This window comes from Brienomyrus brachyistius, chromosome 2, assembly GCF_023856365.1.
Source record: "Brienomyrus brachyistius isolate T26 chromosome 2, BBRACH_0.4, whole genome shotgun sequence".
Classification (NCBI taxonomy): domain Eukaryota; kingdom Metazoa; phylum Chordata; class Actinopteri; order Osteoglossiformes; family Mormyridae; genus Brienomyrus; species Brienomyrus brachyistius.
This window is the reverse complement of record NC_064534.1, coordinates 40,050,786-40,075,956: the sequence shown is the minus strand read 5'-3', so window position 1 is coordinate 40,075,956 and position 25,171 is coordinate 40,050,786. Positions and strand designations below refer to the sequence as shown.

Sequence of the window (25,171 nt, the reverse complement as noted above, 5' to 3'; positions counted from 1 at the left end):
ATCTGTTCTTTTAAATACAGCTTTTAGCAAGTTTTGAAAGGAGAAGAGCAGAACTTGCTATGCCAATAATATCGAGTCTTCTGTGGCGAAGTGGTTTTTGCATAGAAAACAAAGCGGTCCGTTGAAGAGGAATAATATCAGTACTTTGTTTAAAACTGTGTGTAAAAAGCTGTCTCTGTATCATTAACAATAAGTTGTAAAACGTGAATGTTGAGTGACAGTCTTCAAGTTTGTCAGAAGATCGCGCCCTGGTGGAATAAAGGCACGAACAGCTTACAGCACCTAGAATTACCAGGCAGTATTTAGAGTAAAACGTGTGTAAAAGCTGCCTTCATGAATGAGAGAAAAAAGAAATATATAAAATAGTAAAATAGAAGGGGAGTGATAGATTTAAATTAATCGTGAGGTGGAGTGCCCCCTGTATAAAGTAAAAGTGAGAAAAGCTTACAGCACGTGGTATTCCCAGGCAGTCTCCCATCCAAGTACTAACCAGACCCTACCCCGCTTAGCTTCCGAGATCAGACGAGATCGGGCGTGTTCAGGGTGGTATGGCCATGAGCGAGAACCGCGAACAAAAACAGCCCTTTTGCATTACACGCCTCTATACATGCCAGTTAGTCCCATTGGATCCTACTCCCGTTTTTTTTTTTTTTTTATCTGACTCACACTGCAGCACCACCATCCAATCGGCAGCGCCGCACCCACACCACACATTCACCAAACTACTCAGCCGGCAGCCTACCACAATTATTCCATTCTTTCCGCATCCGCACACTTCCTTCTCTTTAAGTCCTTTTCACTACCGAACAGGTTAATCGCCGCACGTCCCCCGCCGGCAAACATTACTCATTTGCCTACCGCATGCAGGCTTCTCTTAAAGACCCTCTGTTATCAACTCCGCTAACAGCCACAAAATCTCCGCCGCACGAAGCCCACTGGTTGCTGTTGAATCACATGCTTCCCCAAAATGTCACGCTGTCAGAACACTGGGAGCTACACACGCCAACAAGTCCATACCGCAGGCTGCAGCCAGAACAATTTTCTACATTCAAACATCGACGGCGTCTTCTCTCTAAAAATTCACCAGACCGCTTCTACCACCAGCAAAGAAGTTTCCATCCCTAATTCCTCTGTGATTCCCACTAACCTAAACATTAAGCTGGCATTGAAGGGTGTGAATTACCCCGGCCAATCTGTTCTTTTAAATACAGCTTTTAGCAAGTTTTGAAAGGAGAAGAGCAGAACTTGCTATGCCAATAATATCGAGTCTTCTGTGGCGAAGTGGTTTTTGCATAGAAAACAAAGCGGTCAGTTGAAGAGGAATAATATCAGTACTTTGTTTAAAACTGTGTGTAAAAAGCTGTCTCTTTATCATTAACAATAAGTTGTAAAACGTGAATGGGGAGTGACAGTCTTCAAGTTTGTGAGAAGATCGTGCCCTGGTGGTATAAAGGCACGAACAGCTTACAGCACCTAGAATTACCAGGCAGTATTTAGAGTAAAACGTGTGTAAAAGCTGCCTTCATGAATGAGAGAAAAAAGAAATATATAAAATAGTAAAATGGAAGGGGAGTGATAGATTTAAATTAATCGTGAGGTGGAGTGCCCCCTGTATGAAGTAAAAGTGAGAAAAGCTTACAGCACTTGGTATTCCCAGGCAGTCTCCCATTGAAGTACTAACCAGACCCTACCCCGCTTAGCTTCCGAAATCAGACGAGATCGGGCGTGTTCAGGGTGGTATGGCCATAAGCGAGAGCGGCGAACAAAAACAGCCCTTTTGCATTACACGCCTCTATACATGCCAGTTAGTCCCATTGGATCCTACTCCTGTTTTTTTTTTTTTTTATCTGACTCACACTGCAGCACCACCATCCAATCGGCAGCGCCGCACCCACACCAAACATTCACCAAACTACTCAGCCGGCAGCCTACCACAATTATTCCATTCTTTCCGCATCCGCACACTTCCTTCTTTTTAACTCCTTTTCACTACCGCACAGGTTAATCGCCGCACGTCCCCCGCCGGCAAACATTACTCCTTTGCCTACTGCATGCAGGCTTCTCTTAACGACCCTCTGTTATCAACTCCGCTAACAGCCACAAAATCTCCGCCGCACGAAGCCCACTGGTAGCTGCTGAATCACATGCTTCCCCAAAACGTCGCGCTGTCAGAACACTGGGAGCTACACACACCAACAAGTCCATACTGCAGGCTGCAGCCAGAACAATTTTCTACATTCAAACATCGACGGCCTCTTCTCTCTAAAAATTCACCAGACCGCTTCTACCACCAGCAAAGAAGTTTCCATCCCTAATTCCTCTGTGATTCCCACTAACCTAAACATTAAGCTGGCATTGAAGGGTGTGAATTACCCCGGCCAATCTGTTCTTTTAAATACAGCTTTTAGCAAGTTTTAAAAGGAGAAGAGCAGAACTTGCTATGCCAATAATATCGAGTCTTCTGTGGCGAAGTGGTTTTTGCATAGAAAACAAAGCGGTCAGTTGAAGAGGAATAATATCAGTACTTTGTTTAAAACTGTGTGTAAAAAGCTGTCTCTTTATCATTAACAATAAGTTGTAAAATGTGAATGGGGAGTGACAGTCTTCAAGTTTGTGAGAAGATCGCGCCCTGGTGGAATAAAGGCACGAACAGCTTACAGCACCTAGAATTACCAGGCAGTATTTAGAGTAAAACGGTGTGTAAAGGCTGCCTTTATGAATGAGAGAAAAAATATATATATATAAAATAGTAAAATGGAAGGGGAGTGATAGATTTAAATTAATCGTGAAGTGGAGTGCCCCCTGTATAAAGTAAAAGTGAGAAAAGCTTACAGCACGTGGTATTCCCAGACAGTCTCCCATCCAAGTACTAACCAGACCCTACCCCACTTAGCTTCCGAGATCAGGCGTGTTCAGGGTGGTATGGCCGTTAGCGAGAGATGGTAATAAAAACAGCCCTTTTGCATTACACGCCTCTATACATGCCAGTTAGTCCCATTGGATCCTACTACTGTTTTTTTTTTTTTTTATCTGACTCACACTGCAGCACCACCATCCAATCGGCAGCGCCGCACCCACACCAAACATTCACCAAACTACTCAGCCGGCAGCCTACCACAATTATTCCATTCTTTCCGCATCCGCACACTTCCTTCTTTTTAACTCCTTTTCACTACCGCACAGGTTAATCGCCGCACGTCCCCCGCCGGCAAACATTACTCCTTTGCCTACTGCATGCAGGCTTCTCTTAACGACCCTCTGTTATCAACTCCGCTAACAGCCACAAAATCTCCGCCGCACGAAGCCCACTGGTTGCTGTTGAATCACATGCTTCCCCAAAATGTCACGCTGTCAGAACACTGGGAGCTACACACGCCAACAACTCCATACTGCAGGCTGCAGCCAGAACAACAATTTTCTACATTGAAACATCGACGGCCTCTTCTCTCTAAAAATTCACCAGACCGCTTCTACCATCAGCAAAGAAGTTTCCATCCCTAATTCCTCTGTGATTCCCACTAACCTAAACATTAATCTGGCATTGAAGGGTGTGAATTACCCCGCCCAACCTGCTCTTTTAAATACAGCTTTTAGCAAGTTTTGAAAGAAGGAGAAGGGCAGAACTTGCTATGCCAATAATATCAAGTCTTCTGTGGCGAAGTGGTTTTTGCATAGAAAACAAAGCGGTGAGTTGAAGAGGAATTATATCAGTACTTTGTTTAAAACTGTGTGTAAAAAGCTGTCTCTTTATTATTAACAATAAGTTGTAAAATGTGAATGGGGAGTGACAGTCTTCAAGTTTGTGAGAAGATCGCGCCCTGGTGGAATAAAGGCACGAACAGCTTACAGCAGCTATAATTACCAGGCAGTATTTAGAGTAAAACGTGTGTAAAAGCTGCCTTTATGAATGAGAGAAAAAAGAAATATATATATATAAAATAGTAAAATGGAAGGGGAGTAATAGATTTAAATTAATCGTGAAGTGGAGCGCCCCCTGTATAAAGTAAAAGTGAGAAAAGCTTACAGCACCGGGTATCCCCAGGAGGTCTCCCATCCAAGTACTAACCAGACCCTACCCTGCTTGGCTTCCGAGATCAGGCGTGTTCAGGGTGGTATGGCCGTGACCGAGAAAAACTACCAAAAACAGCCCTTTTGCATTACACGCCTCTATACATGCCAGTTTGTCCCATTGGATCCTACTCCTGTTTTTTTTTTTTTTTTTATCTGACTCACACTGCAGCCCAACCATCCAATCGGCAGTGCCGGAACCACACCAAACATTCACCAAACTACTCAGCCGGCAGCCTACCACAATTATTCCATTCTTTCCGCATCCGCACACTTCCTTCTCTTTGACTCCTCTTCACTACCGCACAGGTTAATCGCCGCACGTCCCCCGCCGGCAAACATTACTCCTTTGCCTACCGCATGCAGGCTTCTCTTAATGACCTTCTGTTATCAACTCCACTAACAGCCACAAAATCTCCGCCGCACGAAGCCCACTGGTAGCTGTTGAATCACATGCTTCCCCAAAACGTCACGCTGTCAGAACACTGGGAGCTACACACGCCAACAAGTCCATACTGCAGGCTGCAGCCAGATCAACAATTTTCTACATTGAAACATCGACGGCCTCTTCTCTCTAAAAATTCACCAGACCGCTTCTACCATCAGCAAAGAAGTTTCCATCCCTAATTCCTCTGTGATTCCCACTAACCTAAACATTAATCTGGCATTGAAGGGTGTGAATTACCCCGCCCAACATGCTCTTTTAAATACAGCTTTTAGCAAGTTTTGAAAGGAGGAGAAGAGCAGACCTTGCTATGCCAACAATATCGAGTCTTCTGTGGCGAAGTGGTTTTTGCATAGAAAACAAAGCGGTGAGTTGAAGAGGAATTATATCAGTACTTTGTTTAAAACTGTGTGAAAAAAGCTGTCTCTTTATCATTAACAATAAGTTGTAAAATGTGAATGGGGAGTGACAGTCTTCAAGTTTGTGAGAAGATCGCGCCCTGGTGGAATAAAGGCACGAACAGCTTACAGCACCTAGAATTACCAGGCAGTATTTAGAGTAAAACGGTGTGTAAAGGCTGCCTTTATGAATGAGAGAAAAAAAATATATATATAAAATAGTAAAATGGAAGGGGAGTGATAGATTTAAATTAATCGTGAAGTGGAGTGCCCCCTGTATAAAGTAAAAGTGAGAAAAGCTTACAGCACCTGGTATTCCCAGGCAGTCTCCCATCCAAGTACTAACCAGACCCTACCCCACTTAGCTTCCGAGATAAGGCGTGTTCAGGGTGGTATGGCCGTTAGCGAGAGATGGTAACAAAAACAGCCCTTTTGCATTACACGCCTCTATACATGCCAGTTAGTCCCATTGGATCCTACTCCCGTTTTTTTTTTTTTTTATCTGACTCACACTGCAGCACCACCATCCAATCGGCAGCGCCGCACCCACACCAAACATTCACCAAACTACTCAGCCGGCAGCCTACCACAATTATTCCATTCTCTCCGCATCCGCACACTTCCTTCTCTTTAAGTCCTTTTCACTACCGAACAGGTTAATCGCCGCACGTCCCCCGCCGGCAAACATTACTCATTTGCCTACCGCATGCAGGCTTCTCTTAACGACCCTCTGTTATCAACTCCGCTAACAGCCACAAAATCTCCGCCGCACGAAGCCCACTGGTTGCTGTTGAATCACATGCTTCCCCAAAATGTCACGCTGTCAGAACACTGGGAGCTACACACGCCAACAAGTCCATACCGCAGGCTGCAGCCAGAACAACAATTTTCTACATTCAAACATCGACGGCGTGTTCTCTCTAAAAATTCACCAGACCGCTTCTACCATCAGCAAAGAAGTTTCCATCCCTAATTCCTCTGTGATTCCCACTAACCTAAACATTAATCTGGCATTGAAGGGTGTGAATTACCCCGCCCAACCTGCTCTTTTAAATACAGCTTTTAGCAAGTTTTGAAAGGAGAAAAGCAGAACTTGCTATGCCAATAATATCGAGTCTTCTGTGGCGAAGTGGTTTTTGCATAGAAAACAAAGCGGTCAGTTGAAGAGGAATAATATCAGTACTTTGTTTAAAACTGTGTGTAAAAAGCTGTCTCTTTATCATTAACAATAAGTTGTAAAACGTGAATGGGGAGTGACAGTCTTCAAGTTTGTGAGAAGATCGCGCCCTGGTGGAATAAAGGCACGAACAGCTTACAGCACCTAGAATTACCAGGAAGTATTTAGAGTAAAACGGTTTCTAAAAGCTGCCTTTATGAATGAGAGAAAAAAAATATATATATATAAAATAGTAAAATGGAAGGGGAGTGATAGATTTAAATTAATCGTGAAGTGGAGCGCCCCCTGTATAAAGTAAAAGTGAGAAAAGCTTACAGCACCTGGTATTCCCCGGAGGTCTCCCATCCAAGTACTAACCAGACCCTAGCCTGCTTAGCTTCCGAGATCAGATGAGATCGGGCGTGTTCAGGGTGGTATGGCCATAAGCGAGAGACGCTACCAAAAACAGCCCTTTTGCATTACACGCCTCTATACATGCCAGTTGGTCCCATTGGATCCTACTAATGTTTTTTTTTTTTTTTTTATCTGACTCACACTGCAGTCCCACCATCCAATCGGCAGCGCCGGACCCACACCAAACATTCACCAAACTACTCAGCCGGCAGCCTACCACAATTATTCCATTCTTTCCGCATCCGCACACTTCCTTCTTTTTAACTCCTTTTCACTACCGCACAGGTTAATCGCCGCACATCCCCCGCCGGCAAACATTACTCCTTTGCCTACTGCATGCAGGCTTCTCTTAACGACCCTCTGTTATCAACTCCGCTAACAGCCACAAAATCTCCGCCGCACGAAGCCCACTGGTATCTGCTGAATCACATGCTTCCCCAAAACGTCACGCTGTCAGAACACTGGGAGCTACACACACCAACAAGTCCATACTGCAGGCTGCAGCCAGAACAACAATTTTCTACATTCAAACATCGACGGCGTGTTCTCTCTAAAAATTCACCAGACCGCTTCTACCATCAGCAAAGAAGTTTCCATCCCTAATTCCTCTGTGATTCCCACTAACCTAAACATTAATCTGGCATTGAAGGGTGTGAATTACCCCGCCCAACCTGCTCTTTTAAATACAGCTTTTAGCAAGTTTTGAAAGGAGAAAAGCAGAACTTGCTATGCCAATAATATCGAGTCTTCTGTGGCGAAGTGGTTTTTGCATAGAAAACAAAGCGGTCAGTTGAAGAGGAATAATATCAGTACTTTGTTTAAAACTGTGTGTAAAAAGCTGTCTCTTTATCATTAACAATAAGTTGTAAAACGTGAATGGGGAGTGACAGTCTTCAAGTTTGTGAGAAGATCGCGCCCTGGTGGAATAAAGGCACGAACAGCTTACAGCACCTAGAATTACCAGGAAGTATTTAGAGTAAAACGGTTTCTAAAAGCTGCCTTTATGAATGAGAGAAAAAAAATATATATATATAAAATAGTAAAATGGAAGGGGAGTGATAGATTTAAATTAATCGTGAAGTGGAGCGCCCCCTGTATAAAGTAAAAGTGAGAAAAGCTTACAGCACCTGGTATTCCCCGGAGGTCTCCCATCCAAGTACTAACCAGACCCTAGCCTGCTTAGCTTCCGAGATCAGATGAGATCGGGCGTGTTCAGGGTGGTATGGCCATAAGCGAGAGACGCTACCAAAAACAGCCCTTTTGCATTACACGCCTCTATACATGCCAGTTGGTCCCATTGGATCCTACTAATGTTTTTTTTTTTTTTTTTATCTGACTCACACTGCAGTCCCACCATCCAATCGGCAGCGCCGGACCCACACCAAACATTCACCAAACTACTCAGCCGGCAGCCTACCACAATTATTCCATTCTTTCCGCATCCGCACACTTCCTTCTTTTTAACTCCTTTTCACTACCGCACAGGTTAATCGCCGCACATCCCCCGCCGGCAAACATTACTCCTTTGCCTACTGCATGCAGGCTTCTCTTAACGACCCTCTGTTATCAACTCCGCTAACAGCCACAAAATCTCCGCCGCACGAAGCCCACTGGTATCTGCTGAATCACATGCTTCCCCAAAACGTCACGCTGTCAGAACACTGGGAGCTACACACACCAACAAGTCCATACTGCAGGCTGCAGCCAGAACAATTTTCTACATTCAAACATCGACGGCCTCTTCTCTCTAAAAATTCACCAGACCGCTTCTACCACCAGCAAAGAAGTTTCCATCCCTAATTCCTCTGTGATTCCCACTAACCTAAACATTAAGCTGGCATTGAAGGTTGTGAATTACCCCGGCCAATCTGTTCTTTTAAATACAGCTTTTAGCAAGTTTTGAAAGGAGAAGAGCAGAACTTGCTATGCCAATAATATCGAGTCTTCTGTGGCGAAGTGGTTTTTGCATAGAAAACAAAGCGGTCAGTTGAAGAGGAATAATATCAGTACTTTGTTTAAAACTGTGTGTAAAAAGCTGTCTCTTTATCATTAACAATAAGTTGTAAAACGTGAATGTGGAGTGACAGTCTTCAAGTTTGTCAGAAGATCGCGCCCTGGTGGAATAAAGGCACGAACAGCTTACAGCACCTAGAATTACCAGGCAGTATTTAGAGTAAAACGTGTGTAAAAGCTGCCTTTATGAATGAGAGAAAAAAGAAATATATAAAATAGTAAAATGGAAGGGGAGTGATAGATTTAAATTAATCGTGAGGTGGAGTGCCCCCTGTATAAAGTAAAAGTGAGAAAAGCTTACAGCACATGGTATTCCCAGGCAGTCTCCCATCCAAGTACTAACCAGACCCTACCCCGCTTAGCTTCCAAGATCAGACGAGATCGGGCGTGTTCAGGGTGGTATGGCCATAAGCGAGAACCGCGAACAAAAACAGCCCTTTTGCATTACACGCCTCTATACATGCCAGTTAGTCCCATTGGATCCTACTCCCGTTTTTTTTTTTTTTTTATCTGACTCACACTGCAGCACCACCATCCAATCGGCAGCGCCGCACCCACACCAAACATTCACCAAACTACTCAGCCGGCAGCCTACCACAATTATTCCATTCTTTCCGCATCCGCACACTTCCTTCTCTTTAAGTCCTTTTCACTACCGAACAGGTTAATCGCCGCACGTCCCCCCCCGGCAAACATTACTCATTTGCCTACCGCATGCAGGCTTCTCTTAAAGACCCTCTGTTATCAACTCCGCTAACAGCCACAAAATCTCCGCCGCACGAAGCCCACTGGTTGCTGTTGAATCACATGCTTCCCCAAAATGTCACGCTGTCAGAACACTGGGAGCTACACACGCCAACAAGTCCATACCGCAGGCTGCAGCCAGAACAATTTTCTACATTCAAACATCGACGGCGTCTTCTCTCTAAAAATTCACCAGACCGCTTCTACCACCAGCAAAGAAGTTTCCATCCCTAATTCCTCTGTGATTCCCACTAACCTAAACATTAAGCTGGCATTGAAGGGTGTGAATTACCCCGGCCAATCTGTTCTTTTAAATACAGCTTTTAGCAAGTTTTGAAAGGAGAAGAGCAGAACTTGCTATGCCAATAATATCGAGTCTTCTGTGGCGAAGTGGTTTTTGCATAGAAAACAAAGCGGTCCGTTGAAGAGGAATAATATCAGTACTTTGTTTAAAACTGTGTGTAAAAAGCTGTTTCTTTATCATTAACAATAAGTTGTAAAACGTGAATGGGGAGTGACAGTCTTCAAGTTTGTGAGAAGATCGTGCCCTGGTGGAATAAAGGCACGAACAGCTTACAGCACCTAGAATTACCAGGCAGTATTTAGAGTAAAACGTGTGTAAAAGCTGCCTTTATGAATGAGAGAAAAAAGAAATATATAAAATAGTAAAATGGAAGGGGAGTGATAGATTTAAATTAATCGTGAGGTGGAGTGCCCCCTGTATAAAGTAAAAGTGAGAAAAGCTTACAGCACGTGGTATTCCCAGGCAGTCTCCCATCCAAGTACTAACCAGACCCTACCCCGCTTAGCTTCCGAGATCAGACGAGATCGGGCGTGTTCAGGGTGGTATGGCCATAAGCGAGAACCGCGAACAAAAACAGCCCTTTTGCATTACACGCCTCTATACATGCCAGTTAGTCCCATTGGATCCTACTCCCGTTTTTTTTTTTTTTTTATCTGACTCACACTGCAGCAGCACCATCCAATCGGCAGCGCCGCACCCACACCAAACATTCACCAAACTACTCAGCCGGCAGCCTACCACAATTATTCCATTCTTTCCGCATCCGCACACTTCCTTCTCTTTAAGTCCTTTTCACTACCGAACAGGTTAATCGCCGCACGTCCCCCGCCGGCAAACATTACTCATTTGCCTACCGCATGCAGGCTTCTCTTAAAGACCCTCTGTTATCAACTCCGCTAACAGCCACAAAATCTCCGCCGCACGAAGCCCACTGGTTGCTGTTGAATCACATGCTTCCCCAAAATGTCACGCTGTCAGAACACTGGGAGCTACACACGCCAACAAGTCCATACCGCAGGCTGCAGCCAGAACAATTTTCTACATTCAAACATCGACGGCGTCTTCTCTCTAAAAATTCACCAGACCGCTTCTACCACCAGCAAAGAAGTTTCCATCCCTAATTCCTCTGTGATTCCCACTAACCTAAACATTAAGCTGGCATTGAAGGGTGTGAATTACCCCGGCCAATCTGTTCTTTTAAATACAGCTTTTAGCAAGTTTTGAAAGGAGAAGAGCAGAACTTGCTATGCCAATAATATCGAGTCTTCTGTGGCGAAGTGGTTTTTGCATAGAAAACAAAGCAGTCAGTTGAAGAGGAATAATATCAGTACTTTGTTTAAAACTGTGTGTAAAAAGCTGTCTCTTTATCATTAACAATAAGTTGTAAAACGTGAATGTGGAGTGACAGTCTTCAAGTTTGTCAGAAGATCGCGCCCTGGTGGAATAAAGGCACGAACAGCTTACAGCACCTAGAAATACCAGGCAGTATTTAGAGTAAAACGTGTGTAAAAGCTGCCTTTATGAATGAGAGAAAAAAGAAATATATAAAATAGTAAAATGGAAGGGGAGTGATAGATTTAAATTAATCGTGAGGTGGAGTGCCCCCTGTATAAAGTAAAAGTGAGAAAAGCTTACAGCACGTGGTATTCCCAGGCAGTCTCCCATTCAAGTACTAACCAGACCCTACCCCCCTTAGATTCCGAGATCAGACGAGATCGGGCGTGTTCAGGGTGGTATGGCCATAAGCGAGAACCGCGAACAAAAACAGCCCTTTTGCATTACACGCCTCTATACATGCCAGTTAGTCCCATTGGATCCTACTCCCGTTTTTTTTTTTTTTTTATCTGACTCACACTGCAGCACCACCATCCAATCGGCAGCGCCGCACCCACACCAAACATTCACCAAACTACTCAGCCGGCAGCCTACCACAATTATTCCATTCTTTCCGCATCCGCACACTTCCTTCTCTTTAAGTCCTTTACACTACCGAACAGGTTAATCGCCGCACGTCCCCCGCCGGCAAACATTACTCATTTGCCTACCGCAAGCAGGCTTCTCTTAAAGACCCTCTGTTATCAACTCCGCTAACAGCCACAAAATCTCCGCCGCACGAAGCCCACTGGTTGCTGTTGAATCACATGCTTCCCCAAAATGTCACGCTGTCAGAACACTGGGAGCTACACACGCCAACAAGTCCATACCGCGGGCTGCAGCCAGAACAATTTTCTACATTCAAACATCGACGGCGTCTTCTCTCTAAAAATTCACCAGACCGCTTCTACCACCAGCAAAGAAGTTTCCATCCCTAATTCCTCTGTGATTCCCACTAACCTAAACATTAAGCTGGCATTGAAGGGTGTGAATTACCCCGGCCAATCTGTTCTTTTAAATACAGCTTTTAGCAAGTTTTGAAAGGAGAAGAGCAGAACTTGCTATGCCAATAATATCGAGTCTTCTGTGGCGAAGTGGTTTTTGCATAGAAAACAAAGCGGTCCGTTGAAGAGGAATAATATCAGTACTTTGTTTAAAACTGTGTGTAAAAAGCTGTCTCTTTATCATTAACAATAAGTTGTAAAACGTGAATGTTGAGTGACAGTCTTCAAGTTTGTCAGAAGATCGCGCCCTGGTGGAATAAAGGCACGAACAGCTTACAGCACCTAGAATTACCAGGCAGTATTTAGAGTAAAACGTGTGTAAAAGCTGCCTTCATGAATGAGAGAAAAAAGAAATATATAAAATAGTAAAATAGAAGGGGAGTGATAGATTTAAATTAATCGTGAGGTGGAGTGCCCCCTGTATAAAGTAAAAGTGAGAAAAGCTTACAGCACGTGGTATTCCCAGGCAGTCTCCCATCCAAGTACTAACCAGACCCTACCCCGCTTAGCTTCCGAGATCAGACGAGATCGGGCGTGTTCAGGGTGGTATGGCCATGAGCGAGAACCGCGAACAAAAACAGCCCTTTTGCATTACACGCCTCTATACATGCCAGTTAGTCCCATTGGATCCTACTCCCGTTTTTTTTTTTTTTTTATCTGACTCACACTGCAGCACCACCATCCAATCGGCAGCGCCGCACCCACACCAAACATTCACCAAACTACTCAGCCGGCAGCCTACCACAATTATTCCATTCTTTCCGCATCCGCACACTTCCTTCTCTTTAAGTCCTTTTCACTACCGAACAGGTTAATCGCCGCACGTCCCACGCCGGCAAACATTACTCATTTGCCTACCGCATGCAGGCTTCTCTTAAAGACCCTCTGTTATCAACTCCGCTAACAGCCACAAAATCTCCGCCGCACGAAGCCCACTGGTTGCTGTTGAATCACATGCTTCCCCAAAATGTCACGCTGTCAGAACACTGGGAGCTACACACGCCAACAAGTCCATACCGCAGGCTGCAGCCAGAACAATTTTCTACATTCAAACATCGACGGCGTCTTCTCTCTAAAAATTCACCAGACCGCTTCTACCACCAGCAAAGAAGTTTCCATCCCTAATTCCTCTGTGATTCCCACTAACCTAAACATTAAGCTGGCATTGAAGGGTGTGAATTACCCCGGCCAATCTGTTCTTTTAAATACAGCTTTTAGCAAGTTTTGAAAGGAGAAGAGCAGAACTTGCTATGCCAATAATATCGAGTCTTCTGTGGCGAAGTGGTTTTTGCATAGAAAACAAAGCGGTCAGTTGAAGAGGAATAATATCAGTACTTTGTTTAAAACTGTGTGTAAAGAGCTGTCTCTTTATCATTAACAATAAGTTGTAAAACGTGAATGGGGAGTGACAGTCTTCAAGTTTGTGAGAAGATCGTGCCCTGGTGGTATAAAGGCACGAACAGCTTACAGCACCTAGAATTACCAGGCAGTATTTAGAGTAAAACGTGTGTAAAAGCTGCCTTCATGAATGAGAGAAAAAAGAAATATATAAAATAGTAAAATAGAAGGGGAGTGATAGATTTAAATTAATCGTGAGGTGGAGTGCCCCCTGTATAAAGTAAAAGTGAGAAAAGCTTACAGCACGTGGTATTCCCAGGCAGTCTCCCATCCAAGTACTAACCAGACCCTACCCCTCTTAGCTTCCGAGATCAGACAAGATCGGGCGTGTTCAGGGTGGTATGGCCATAAGCGAGAACCGCGAACAAAAACAGCCCTTTTGCATTACACGCCTCTATACATGCCAGTTAGTCCCATTGGATCCTACTCCCGTTTTTTTTTTTTTTTTATCTGACTCACACTGCAGCACCACCATCCAATCGGCAGCGCCGCACCCACACCAAACATTCACCAAACTACTCAGCCGGCAGCCTACCACAATTATTCCATTCTTTCCGCATCCGCACACTTCCTTCTCTTTAAGTCCTTTTCACTACCGAACAGGTTAATCGCCGCACGTCCCCCGCCGGCAAACATTACTCATTTGCCTACCGCATGCAGGCTTCTCTTAAAGACCCTCTGTTATCAACTCCGCTAACAGCCACAAAATCTCCGCCGCACGAAGCCCACTGGTTGCTGTTGAATCACATGCTTCCCCAAAATGTCACGCTGTCAGAACACTGGGAGCTACACACGCCAACAAGTCCATACTGCAGGCTGCAGCCAGAACAATTTTCTACATTCAAACATCGACGGCGTCTTCTCTCTAAAAATTCACCAGACCGCTTCTACCACCAGCAAAGAAGTTTCCATCCCTAATTCCTCTGTGATTCCCACTAACCTAAACATTAAGCTGGCATTGAAGGGTGTGAATTACCCCGGCCAATCTGTTCTTTTAAATACAGCTTTTAGCAAGTTTTGAAAGGAGAAGAGCAGAACTTGCTATGCCAATAATATCGAGTCTTCTGTGGCGAAGTGGTTTTTGCATAGAAAACAAAGCGGTCAGTTGAAGAGGAATAATATCAGTACTTTGTTTAAAACTGTGTGTAAAAAGCTGTCTCTTTATCATTAACAATAAGTTGTAAAACGTGAATGGGGAGTGACAGTCTTCAAGTTTGTGAGAAGATCGCGCCCTGGTGGAATAAAGGCACGGACAGCTTACAGCACCTAGAATTACCAGGAAGTATTTAGAGTAAAACGGTGTGTAAAAGCTGCCTTTATGAATGAGAGAAAAAAAAATATATATATAAAATAGTAAAATGGAAGGGGAGTGATAGATTTAAATTATTCGTGAGGTGGAGTGCCCCCTGTATGAAGTAAAAGTGAGAAAAGCTTACAGCACTTGGTATTCCCAGGCAGTCTCCCATTGAAGTACTAACCAGACCCTACCCCGCTTAGCTTCCGAGATCAGACGAGATCGGGCGTGTTCAGCGTGGTATGGCCATAAGCGAGAGCGGCGAACAAAAACAGCCCTTTTGCATTACACGCCTCTATACATGCCAGTTAGTCCCATTGGATCCTACTCCTGTTTTTTTTTTTTTTTATCTGACTCACACTGCAGCACCACCATCCAATCGGCAGCGCCGCACCCACACCACACATTCACCAAACTACTCAGCCGGCAGCCTACCACAATTATTCCATTCTTTCCGCATCCGCACACTTCCTTCTCTTTAAGTCCTTTTCACTACCGAACAGGTTAATCGCCGCACGTCCCCCGCCGGCAAACATTACTCATTTGCCTACCGCATGCAGGCTTCTCTTAAAGACCCTCTGTTATCAACTCCGCTAACAGCCACAAAATCTCCGCCGCACGAAGCCCACTGGTTGCTGTTGAATCACATGCTTCCCCAAAACGTCGCGCTGTCAGAACACTGGGAGCTACACACGCCAACAAGTCCATACTGCAGGCTGCAGCCAGAACAATTTTCTACATTGAAACATCGACGGCCTCTTCTCTCTAAAAATTCACCAGACCGCTTCTACCACCAGCAAAGAAGTTTCCATCCCTAATTCCTCTGTGATTCCCACTAACCTAAACATTAAGCTGGCATTGAAGGGTGTGAATTACCCCGGCCAACCTGCTCTTTTAAATACAGCTTTTAGCAAGTTTTGAAAGGAGGAGAAGAGCAGACCTTGCTATGCCAACAATATCAAGTTGTCTGTGGCGAAGTGGTTTTTGCATAGAAAACAAAGCGGTGAGTTGAAGAGGAATTATATCAGTACTTTGTTTAAAACTGTGTGTAAAAAGCTGTCTCTTTATTATTAACAATAAGTTGTAAAACGTGAATGGGGAGTGACAGTCTTCAAGTTTGTGAGAAGATCGTGCCCTGGTGGAATAAAGGCACGAACAGCTTACAGCACCTAGAATTACCAGGCAGTATTTAGAGTAAAACGTGTGTAAAAGCTGCCTTTATGAATGAGAGAAAAATATATATATATATAAAATAGTAAAATGGAAGGGGAGTGATAGATTTAAATTAATCGTGAAGTGGAGCGCCCCCTGTATAAAGTAAAAGTGAGTAAAGCTTACAGCACCTGGTATTCCCAGGAGGTCTCCCATCCAAGTACTAACCAGACCCTACCCTGCTTGGTTTCCGAGATCGGATGAGATCGGGCATGTTCAGGGTGGTATGGCCATAAGCGAGAGACGTGACCAAAAACAGCCCTTTTGCATTACACGCGTCTATACATGCCAGTTAGTCCCATTGGATCCTACTCCTGGTTTTTTTTTTTTTATCTGACTCACACTGCAGCACCACCATCCAATCGGCAGCGCCGGACCCACACCAAACATTCACCAAACTACTCAGCCGGCAGCCTTCCACAATTATTCCATTCTTTCCGCATCCGCACACTTCCTTCTTTTTAACTCCTTTTCACTACCGCACAGGTTAATCGCCGCACGTCCCCCGCCGGCAAACATTACTCCTTTGCCTACTGCATGCAGGCTTCTCTTAACGACCCTCTGTTATCAACTCCGCTAACAGCCACAAAATCTCCGCCGCACGAAGCCCACTGGTAGCTGCTGAATCACATGCTTCCCCAAAACGTCGCGCTGTCAGAACACTGGGAGCTACACACACCAACAAGTCCATACTGCAGGCTGCAGCCAGAACAATTTTCTACATTCAAACATCGACGGCCTCTTCTCTCTAAAAATTCACCAGACCGCTTCTACCACCAGCAAAGAAGTTTCCATCCCTAATTCCTCTGTGATTCCCACTAACCTAAACATTAAGCTGGCATTGAAGGGTGTGAATTACCCCGGCCAATCTGTTCTTTTAAATACAGCTTTTAGCAAGTTTTGAAAGGAGAAGAGCAGAACTTGCTATGCCAATAATATCGAGTCTTCTGTGGCGAAGTGGTTTTTGCATAGAAAACAAAGCGGTCAGTTGAAGAGGAATAATATCAGTACTTTGTTTAAAACTGTGTGTAAAAAGCTGTCTCTTTATCATTAACAATAAGTTGTAAAACGTGAATGGGGAGTGACAGTCTTCAAGTTTGTGAGAAGATCGCGCCCTGGTGGAATAAAGGCACGAACAGCTTACAGCACCTAGAATTACCAGGAAGTATTTAGAGTAAAACGGTTTCTAAAAGCTGCCTTTATGAATGAGAGAAAAAAAAAATATATATATAAAATAGTAAAATGGAAGGGGAGTGATAGATTTAAATTAATCGTGAAGTGGAGCGCCCCCTGTATAAAGTAAAAGTGAGAAAAGCTTACAGCACCTGGTATTCCCAGGAGGTCTCCCATCCAAGTACTAACCAGACCCTACCCTGCTTGGCTTCAGCGATCAGATGAGATCAGGCGTGTTCAGGGTGGTATGGCCATAAGCGAGAGACGCTACAAAAAACAGCCCTTTTGCATTACACGCGTCTATACATGCCAGTTAGTCCCATTGGATCCTACTCCTGGTTTTTTTTTTTTTTTTATCTGACTCACACTGCAGCACCACCATCCAATCGGCAGCGCCGCACCCACACCAAACATTCACCAAACTACTCAGCCGGCAGCCTACCACAATTATTCCATTCTTTCCGCATCCGCACACTTACTTCTCTTTGAGTCCTTTTCACTACCTCACAGGTTAATCGCCGCACGTCCCCCGCAGGCAAACATTACTCCTTTGCCTACCGCATGCAGGCTTCCCTTAACGACCCTCTGTTATCAACTCCGCTAACAGCCACAAAATCTCCGCCGCACGAAGCCCACTGGTAGCTGCTGAATCACATGCTTCCCCAAAACGTCGCGCTGTCAGAACACTGGGAGCTACACACACCAACAAGTCCATACTGCAGGCTGCAGCCAGAACAATTTTCTACATTCAAACATCGACGGCCTCTTCTCTCTAAAAATTCACCAGACCGCTTCTACCACCAGCAAAGAAGTTTCCATCCCTAATTCCTCTGTGATTCCCACTAACCTAAACATTAAGCTGGCATTGAAGGGTGTGAATTACCCCGGCCAATCTGTTCTTTTAAATACAGCTTTTAGCAAGTTTTGAAAGGAGAAGAGCAGAACTTGCTATGCCAATAATATCGAGTATTCTGTGGCGAAGTGGTTTTTGCATAGAAAACAAAGCGGTCAGTTGAAGAGGAATAATATCAGTACTTTGTTTAAAACTGTGTGTAAAAAGCTGTCTCTTTATCATTAACAATAAGTTGTAAAACGTGAATGGGGAGTGACAGTCTTCAAGTTTGTGAGAAGATCGCGCCCTGGTGGAATAAAGGCACGAACAGCTTACAGCACCTAGAATTACCAGGAAGTATTTAGAGTAAAACGGTTTCTAAAAGCTGCCTTTATGAATGAGAGAAAAAAATATATATATATATATAAAATAGTAAAATGGAAGGGGAGTGATAGATTTAAATTAATCGTGAAGTGGAGCGCCCCCTGTATAAAGTAAAAGTGAGAAAAGCTTACAGCACCTGGTATTCCCAGGTGGTCTCCCATCCAAGTACTAACCAGACCCTAGCCTGCTTAGCTTCCGAGATCAGACGAGATCAGGCGTGTTCAGGGTGGTATGGCCGCAAGCGAGAGATGCTACCAAAAACAGCCCTTTTGCATTACACGCCTCTATACATGCCAGTTAGTCCCATTGGATCCTACTCCTGTTTTTTTTTTTTTTTATCTGACTCACACTGCAGCCCCACCATCCAATCGGCAGCGCCGGACCCACACCAAACATTCACCAAACTACTCAGCCGGCAGCCTACCACAATTATTCCATTCTTTCCGCATCCGCACACTTCCTTCTTTTTAACTCCTTTTCACTACCGCACAGGTTAATCGCCGCACGTCCCCCGCCGGCAAACATTACTCCTTTGCCTACTGCATGCAGGCTTCTCTTAACGACCCTCTGTTATCAACTCCGCTAACAGCCACAAAATCTCCGCCGCACGAAGCCCACTGGTAGCTGCTGAATCACATGCTTCCCCAAAACGTCGCGCTGTCAGAACACTGGGAGCTACACACACCAAGAAGTCCATACTGCAGGCTGCAGCCAGAACAATTTTCTACATTCAAACATCGACGGCCTCTTCTCTCTAAAAATTCACCAGACCGCTTCTACCACCAGCAAAGAAGTTTCCATCCCTAATTCCTCTGTGATTCCCACTAACCTAAACATTAAGCTGGCATTGAAGGGTGTGAATTACCCCGGCCAATCTGTTCTTTTAAATACAGCTTTTAGCAAGTTTTGAAAGGAGAAGAGCAGAACTTGCTATGCCAATAATATCGAGTCTTCTGTGGCGAAGTGGTTTTTGCATAGAAAACAAAGCGGTCAGTTGAAGAGGAATAATATCAGTACTTTGTTTAAAACTGTGTGTAAAAAGCTGTCTCTTTATCATTAACAATAAGTTGTAAAACGTGAATGGGGAGTGACAGTCTTCAAGTTTGTGAGAAGATCGCGCCCTGGTGGAATAAAGGCACGAACAGCTTACAGCACCTAGAATTACCAGGAAGTATTTAGAGTAAAACGGTTTCTGAAAGCTGGCTTTATGAAAGAGAGAAAAAAAATATATATATAAAATAGTAAAATGGAAGGGGAGTGATAGATTTAAATTAATCGTGAAGTGGAGCGCCCCCTGTATGAAGTAAAAGTGAGAAAAGCTTACAGCACCTGGTATTCCCAGGTGGTCTCCCATCCAAGTACTAACCAGACCCTACCTTGCTTAGCTTCCAAGATCAGACGAGATCGGGCGTGTTCAGGGTGGTATGGCCGCAAGCGAGAGATGCTACCAAAAACAGCCCTTTTGCATTACACGCCTCTATACATGCCAGTTATTCCCATTGGATCCTACTCCTGGTTTTTTTTTTTTTTTTATCTGACTCACACTGCAGCACCACCATCCAATCGGCAGCGCCGGACCCACACCAAACATTCACCAAACTACTCAGCCGGCAGCCTACCACAATTATTCCATTCTTTCCGCATCCGCACACTTCCTTCTCTTTAAGTCCTTTTCACTACCTCACAGGTTAATCGCCGCACGTCCCCCGCCGGCAAACATTACTCATTTGCCTACCGCATGCAGGCTTCTCTTAACGACCCTCTGCTATCAACTCAGCCAACAGCCACAAAATCTCCGCCGCACGAAGCCCACTGGTAGCTGCTGAATCACATGCTTCCCGCAAAACGTCGCGCTGTCAGAACACTGGGAGCTACACACACCAAGAAGTCCATACTGCAGGCTGCAGCCAGAACAATTTTCTACATTCAAACATCGACGGCCTCTTCTCTCTAAAAATTCACCAGACCGCTTCTACCACCAGCAAAGAAGTTTCCGTCCCTAATTCCTCTGTGATTCCCACTAACCTAAACATTAAGCTGGCATTGAAGGGTGTGAATTACCCCGGCCAACCTGCTCTTTTAAATACAGCTTTTAGCAAGTTTTGAAAGGAGGAGAAGAGCAGACCTTGCTATGCCAATAATATCGAGTCTTCTGTGGCGAAGTGGTTTTTGCATAGAAAACAAAGCGGTGAGTTGAAGAGGAATTATATCAGTACTTTGTTTAAAACTGTGTGTAAAAAGCTGTCTCTTTATTATTAACAATAAGTTGTAAAACGTGAATGGGGAGTGACAGTCTTCAAGTTTGTGAGAAGATCGCGCCCTGGTGGAATAAAGGCACGAACAGCTTACAGCACCTAGAATTACCAGGAAGTATTTAGAGTAAAACGGTTTCTAAAAGCTGCCTTTATGAATGAGAGAAAAAAAAAAATATATATATATAAAATAGTAAAATGGAAGGGGAGTGATAGATTTAAATTAATCGTGAAGTGGAGCGCCCCCTGTATAAAGTAAAAGTGAACAAAGCTTACAGCACCTGGTATTCCCAGGTGGTCTCCCATCCAAGTACTAACCAGACCCTAGCCTGCTTAGCTTCCGAGATCAGACGAGATCGGGCGTGTTCAGGGTGGTATGGCCGTTAGCGAGAGATGCTACCAAAAATAGCCCTTTTGCATTAAACGCCTCTATACATGCCAGTTAGTCACATTGGATCCTACTCCTGTTTTTTTTTTTTTTTTATCTGACTCACACTGCAGCCCCACCATCCAATCGGCAGCGCCGGACCCACACCAAACATTCACCAAACTACTCAGCCGGCAGCCTACCACATTTATTCCATTCTTTCCGCATCCGCACACTTCCTTCTTTTTAACTCCTTTTCACTACCGCACAGGTTAATCGCCGCACGTCCCCCGCCGGCAAACATTACTCCTTTGCCTACTGCATGCAGGCTTCTCTTAACGACCCTCTGTTATCAACTCCGCTAACAGCCACAAAATCTCCGCCGCACGAAGCCCACTGGTAGCTGCTGAATCACATGCTTCCCCAAAACGTCGCGCTGTCAGAACACTGGGAGCTACACACACCAAGAAGTCCATACTGCAGGCTGCAGCCAGAACAATTTTCTACATTCAAACATCGACGGCCTCTTCTCTCTAAAAATTCACCAGACCGCTTCTACCACCAGCAAAGAAGTTTCCATCCCTAATTCCTCTGTGATTCCCACTAACCTAAACATTAAGCTGGCATTGAAGGGTGTGAATTACCCCGGCCAATCTGTTCTTTTAAATACAGCTTTTAGCAAGTTTTGAAAGGAGAAGAGCAGAACTTGCTATGCCAATAATATCGAGTCTTCTGTGGCGAAGTGGTTTTTGCATAGAAAACAAAGCGGTCAGTTGAAGAGGAATAATATCAGTACTTTGTTTAAAACTGTGTGTAAAAAGCTGTCTCTTTATCATTAACAATAAGTTGTAAAACGTGAATGCGGAGTGACAGTCTTCAAGTTTGTGAGAAGATCGCGCCCTGGTGGAATAAAGGTACGAACAGCTTACAGCACCTAGAATTACCAGGAAGTATTTAGAGTAAAACGGTTTCTGAAAGCTGGCTTTATGAAAGAGAGAAAAAATATATATATATAAAATAGTAAAATGGAAGGGGAGTGATAGATTTAAATTAATCGTGAAGTGGAGCGCCCCCTGTATGAAGTAAAAGTGAGAAAAGCTTACAGCACCTGGTATTCCCAGGTGGTCTACCATCCAAGTACTAACCAGACCCTACCTTGCTTAGCTTCCAAGATCAGACGAGATCGGGCGTGTTCAGGAAGGTATGGCCGTAAGAGAGAGACGCTACCAAAAACAGCCCTTTTGCATTACACGCGTCTATACATGCCAGTTATTCCCATTGGATCCTACTCCTGTTTTTTTTTTTTTTTTATCTGACTCACACTGCAGCACCACCATCCAATCGGCAGCGCCGGACCCACACCAAACATTCACCAAACTACTCAGCCGGCAGCCTACCACAATTATTCCATTCTTTCCGCATCCGCACACTTCCTTCTCTTTAAGTCCTTTTCACTACCTCACAGGTTAATCGCCGCACGTCCCCCGCCGGCAAACATTACTCATTTGCCTACCGCATGCAGGCTTCTCTTAACGACCCTCTGCTATCAACTCAGCTAACAGCCACAAAATCTCCGCCGCACGAAGCCCACTGGTAGCTGCTGAATCACATGCTTCCCGCAAAACGTCGCGCTGTCAGAACACTGGGAGCTAAACACACCAAGAAGTCCATACTGCAGGCTGCAGCCAGAACAATTTTCTACATTCAAACATCGACGGCCTCTTCTCTCTAAAAATTCACCAGACCGCTTCTACCACCAGCAAAGAAGTTTCCATCCCTAATTCCTCTGTGATTCCCACTAACCTAAACATTAAGCTGGCATTGAAGGGTGTGAATTACCCCGGCCAACCTGCTCTTTTAAATACAGCTTTTAGCAAGTTTTGAAAGGAGGAGAAGAGCAGACCTTGCTATGCCAATAATATCGAGTCTTCTGTGGCGAAGTGGTTTTTGCATAGAAAACAAAGCGGTGAGTTGAAGAGGAATTATATCAGTACTTTGTTTAAAACTGTGTGTAAAAAGCTGTCTCTTTATTATTAACAATAAGTTGTAAAACGTGAATGGGGAGTGACAGTCTTCAAGTTTGTGAGAAGATCGCGCCCTGGTGGAATAAAGGCACAAACAGCTTACAGCACCTAGAATTACCAGGAAGTATTTAGAGTAAAACGGTTTCTAAAAGCTGCCTTTATGAATGAGAGAAAAAAAAATATATATATATATAAAATAGTAAAATGGAAGGGGAGTGATAGATTTAAATTAATCGTGAAGTGGAGCGCCCCCTGTATAAAGTAAAAGTGAGAAAAGCTTACAGCACCTGGTATTCCCAGGTGGTCTCCCATCCAAGTACTAACCAGACCCTAGCCTGCTTAGCTTCCGAGATCAGACGAGATTGGGCGTGTTCAGGGTGGTATGGCCGTTAGCGAGAGATGCTACCAAAAATAGCCCTTTTGCATTAAACGCCTCTATACATGCCAGTTAGTCACATTGGATCCTACTCCTGTTTTTTTTGTTTTTTATCTGACTCCCACTGCAGCCCCACCATCCAATCGGCAGCGCCGGACCCACACCAAACATTCACCAAACTACTCAGCCGGCAGCCTACCACAATTATTCCATTCTTTCCGCATCCGCACACTTCCTTCTTTTTAACTCCTTTTCACTACCGCACAGGTTAATCGCCGCACGTCCCCCGCCGGCAAACATTACTCCTTTGCCTACTGCATGCAGGCTTCTCTTAACGACCCTCTGTTATCAACTCCGCTAACAGCCACAAAATCTCCGCCGCACGAAGCCCACTGGTAGCTGCTGAATCACATGCTTCCCCAAAATGTCGCGCTGTCAGAACACTGGGAGCTACAGACACCAACAAGTCCATACTGCAGGCTGCAGCCAGAACAATTTTCTACATTCAAACATCGACGGCCTCTTCTCTCTAAAAATTCACCAGACCGCTTCTACCACCAGCAAAGAAGTTTTCATCCCTAATTCCTCTGTGATTCCCACTAACCTAAACATTAAGCTGGCATTGAAGGGTGTGAATTACCCCGGCCAACCTGCTCTTTTAAATACAGCTTTAGCAAGTTTTGAAAGGAGGAGAAGAGCAGACCTTGCTATGCCAATAATATCGAGTCTTCTGAGGCGAAGTGGTTTTTGCATAGAAAACAAAGCGGTGAGTTGAAGAGGAATTATATCAGTTCTTTGTTTAAAACTGTGTGTAAAAAGCTGTCTCTTTATTATTAACAATAAGTTGTAAAACGTGAATGGGGAGTGACAGTCTTCAAGTTTGTGAGAAGATCGCGCCCTGGTGGAATAAAGGCACGAACAGCTTACAGCACCTAGAATTACCAGGAAGTATTTAGAGTAAAACGGTTTCTAAAAGCTGCCTTTATGAATGAGAGAAAAAAAAAAAATATATATATATATAAAATAGTAAAATGGAAGGGGAGTGATAGATTTAAATTAATCGTGAAGTGGAGCGCCCCCTGTATAAAGTAAAAGTGAGAAAAGCTTACAGCACCAGGTATTCCCAGGTGGTCTCCCATCCAAGTACTAACCAGACCATAGCCTGCTTAGCTTCCGAGATCAGACGAGATCGGGCGTGTTCAGGGTGGTATGGCCGTTAGCGAGAGACACTACCAAAAATAGCCCTTTTGCATTAAACGCCTCTATACATGCCAGTTAGTCACATTGGATCCTACTCCTGGTTTTTTTTTTTTTTTTATCTGACTCACACTGCAGCACCACCATCCAATCGGTAGCGCCGGACCCACACCAAACATTCACCAAACTACTCAGCCGGCAGCCTACCACAATTATTCCATTCTTTCCGCATCCGCACACTTCCTTCTCTTTAACTCCTTTTCACTACCGCACAGGTTAATCGCCGCACGTCCCCCGCCGGCAAACATTACTCCTTTGCCTACCGCATGCAGGCTTCTCTTAATGACCTTCTGTTATCAACTCCGCTAACAGCCACAAAATCTCCGCCGCACGAAGCCCACTGGTAGCTGCTGAATCACATGCTTCCCCATAACGTCGCGCTGTCAGAACACTGGGAGCTACACACACCAAGAAGTCCATACTGCAGGCTGCAGCCAGAACAATTTTCTACATTCAAACATCGACGGCCTCTTCTCTCTAAAAATTCACCAGACCGCTTCTACCACCAGCAAAGAAGTTTCCATCCCTAATTCCTCTGTGATTCCCACTAACCTAAACATTAAGCTGGCATTGAAGGGTGTGAATTACCCAGGCCAACCTGCTCTTTTAAATACAGCTTTTAGCAAGTTTTGAAAGGAGGAGAAGAGCAGACCTTGCTATGCCAATAATATCGAGTCTTCTG

At 44.5% G+C, this 25,171-nt stretch overlaps 16 non-coding genes and 5 pseudogenes across 16 annotated transcripts; all 21 read right to left on the bottom strand.

Moving 5' to 3' along the window:
* Positions 1–441: 441 nt before the first annotated feature.
* On the bottom strand, positions 442–560 carry LOC125731038 (5S ribosomal RNA). Its single transcript, XR_007391328.1, has one exon. It is a non-coding gene; the product is annotated as a 5S ribosomal RNA (ribosomal RNA).
* A 1,072-nt stretch (positions 561–1,632) lies between these two features.
* On the bottom strand, positions 1,633–1,751 carry LOC125731257 (5S ribosomal RNA). The gene has a single exon (XR_007391542.1). It is a non-coding gene; the product is annotated as a 5S ribosomal RNA (ribosomal RNA).
* A 1,074-nt stretch (positions 1,752–2,825) lies between these two features.
* Positions 2,826–2,934, bottom strand: LOC125732227 (5S ribosomal RNA; annotated as a pseudogene).
* A 1,083-nt stretch (positions 2,935–4,017) lies between these two features.
* Positions 4,018–4,126, bottom strand: LOC125732170 (5S ribosomal RNA; annotated as a pseudogene).
* A 1,082-nt stretch (positions 4,127–5,208) lies between these two features.
* LOC125732219 (5S ribosomal RNA) lies at positions 5,209–5,317 on the bottom strand (annotated as a pseudogene).
* A 1,079-nt stretch (positions 5,318–6,396) lies between these two features.
* LOC125735217 (5S ribosomal RNA) lies at positions 6,397–6,515 on the bottom strand. Its single transcript, XR_007394515.1, has one exon. It is a non-coding gene; the product is annotated as a 5S ribosomal RNA (ribosomal RNA).
* A 1,081-nt stretch (positions 6,516–7,596) lies between these two features.
* On the bottom strand, positions 7,597–7,715 carry LOC125735216 (5S ribosomal RNA). Its single transcript, XR_007394514.1, has one exon. It is a non-coding gene; the product is annotated as a 5S ribosomal RNA (ribosomal RNA).
* Positions 7,716–8,788: 1,073 nt separating this feature from the next.
* LOC125730857 (5S ribosomal RNA) lies at positions 8,789–8,907 on the bottom strand. Its single transcript, XR_007391145.1, has one exon. It is a non-coding gene; the product is annotated as a 5S ribosomal RNA (ribosomal RNA).
* A 1,072-nt stretch (positions 8,908–9,979) lies between these two features.
* LOC125736893 (5S ribosomal RNA) lies at positions 9,980–10,098 on the bottom strand. Its single transcript, XR_007396160.1, has one exon. It is a non-coding gene; the product is annotated as a 5S ribosomal RNA (ribosomal RNA).
* A 1,072-nt stretch (positions 10,099–11,170) lies between these two features.
* On the bottom strand, positions 11,171–11,289 carry LOC125731932 (5S ribosomal RNA; annotated as a pseudogene).
* Positions 11,290–12,361: 1,072 nt separating this feature from the next.
* On the bottom strand, positions 12,362–12,480 carry LOC125731036 (5S ribosomal RNA). Its single transcript, XR_007391326.1, has one exon. It is a non-coding gene; the product is annotated as a 5S ribosomal RNA (ribosomal RNA).
* A 1,072-nt stretch (positions 12,481–13,552) lies between these two features.
* On the bottom strand, positions 13,553–13,671 carry LOC125731676 (5S ribosomal RNA; annotated as a pseudogene).
* A 1,076-nt stretch (positions 13,672–14,747) lies between these two features.
* On the bottom strand, positions 14,748–14,866 carry LOC125731260 (5S ribosomal RNA). Its single transcript, XR_007391545.1, has one exon. It is a non-coding gene; the product is annotated as a 5S ribosomal RNA (ribosomal RNA).
* Positions 14,867–15,943: 1,077 nt separating this feature from the next.
* LOC125733516 (5S ribosomal RNA) lies at positions 15,944–16,062 on the bottom strand. The gene has a single exon (XR_007392860.1). It is a non-coding gene; the product is annotated as a 5S ribosomal RNA (ribosomal RNA).
* Positions 16,063–17,137: 1,075 nt separating this feature from the next.
* LOC125736802 (5S ribosomal RNA) lies at positions 17,138–17,256 on the bottom strand. Its single transcript, XR_007396070.1, has one exon. It is a non-coding gene; the product is annotated as a 5S ribosomal RNA (ribosomal RNA).
* A 1,081-nt stretch (positions 17,257–18,337) lies between these two features.
* Positions 18,338–18,456, bottom strand: LOC125735864 (5S ribosomal RNA). Its single transcript, XR_007395149.1, has one exon. It is a non-coding gene; the product is annotated as a 5S ribosomal RNA (ribosomal RNA).
* Positions 18,457–19,530: 1,074 nt separating this feature from the next.
* LOC125735878 (5S ribosomal RNA) lies at positions 19,531–19,649 on the bottom strand. The gene has a single exon (XR_007395162.1). It is a non-coding gene; the product is annotated as a 5S ribosomal RNA (ribosomal RNA).
* A 1,085-nt stretch (positions 19,650–20,734) lies between these two features.
* LOC125735084 (5S ribosomal RNA) lies at positions 20,735–20,853 on the bottom strand. Its single transcript, XR_007394383.1, has one exon. It is a non-coding gene; the product is annotated as a 5S ribosomal RNA (ribosomal RNA).
* A 1,075-nt stretch (positions 20,854–21,928) lies between these two features.
* Positions 21,929–22,047, bottom strand: LOC125731081 (5S ribosomal RNA). The gene has a single exon (XR_007391368.1). It is a non-coding gene; the product is annotated as a 5S ribosomal RNA (ribosomal RNA).
* A 1,084-nt stretch (positions 22,048–23,131) lies between these two features.
* On the bottom strand, positions 23,132–23,250 carry LOC125737078 (5S ribosomal RNA). Its single transcript, XR_007396344.1, has one exon. It is a non-coding gene; the product is annotated as a 5S ribosomal RNA (ribosomal RNA).
* A 1,084-nt stretch (positions 23,251–24,334) lies between these two features.
* LOC125737149 (5S ribosomal RNA) lies at positions 24,335–24,453 on the bottom strand. Its single transcript, XR_007396415.1, has one exon. It is a non-coding gene; the product is annotated as a 5S ribosomal RNA (ribosomal RNA).
* Between the last annotated feature and the right edge of the window lie 718 nt (positions 24,454–25,171).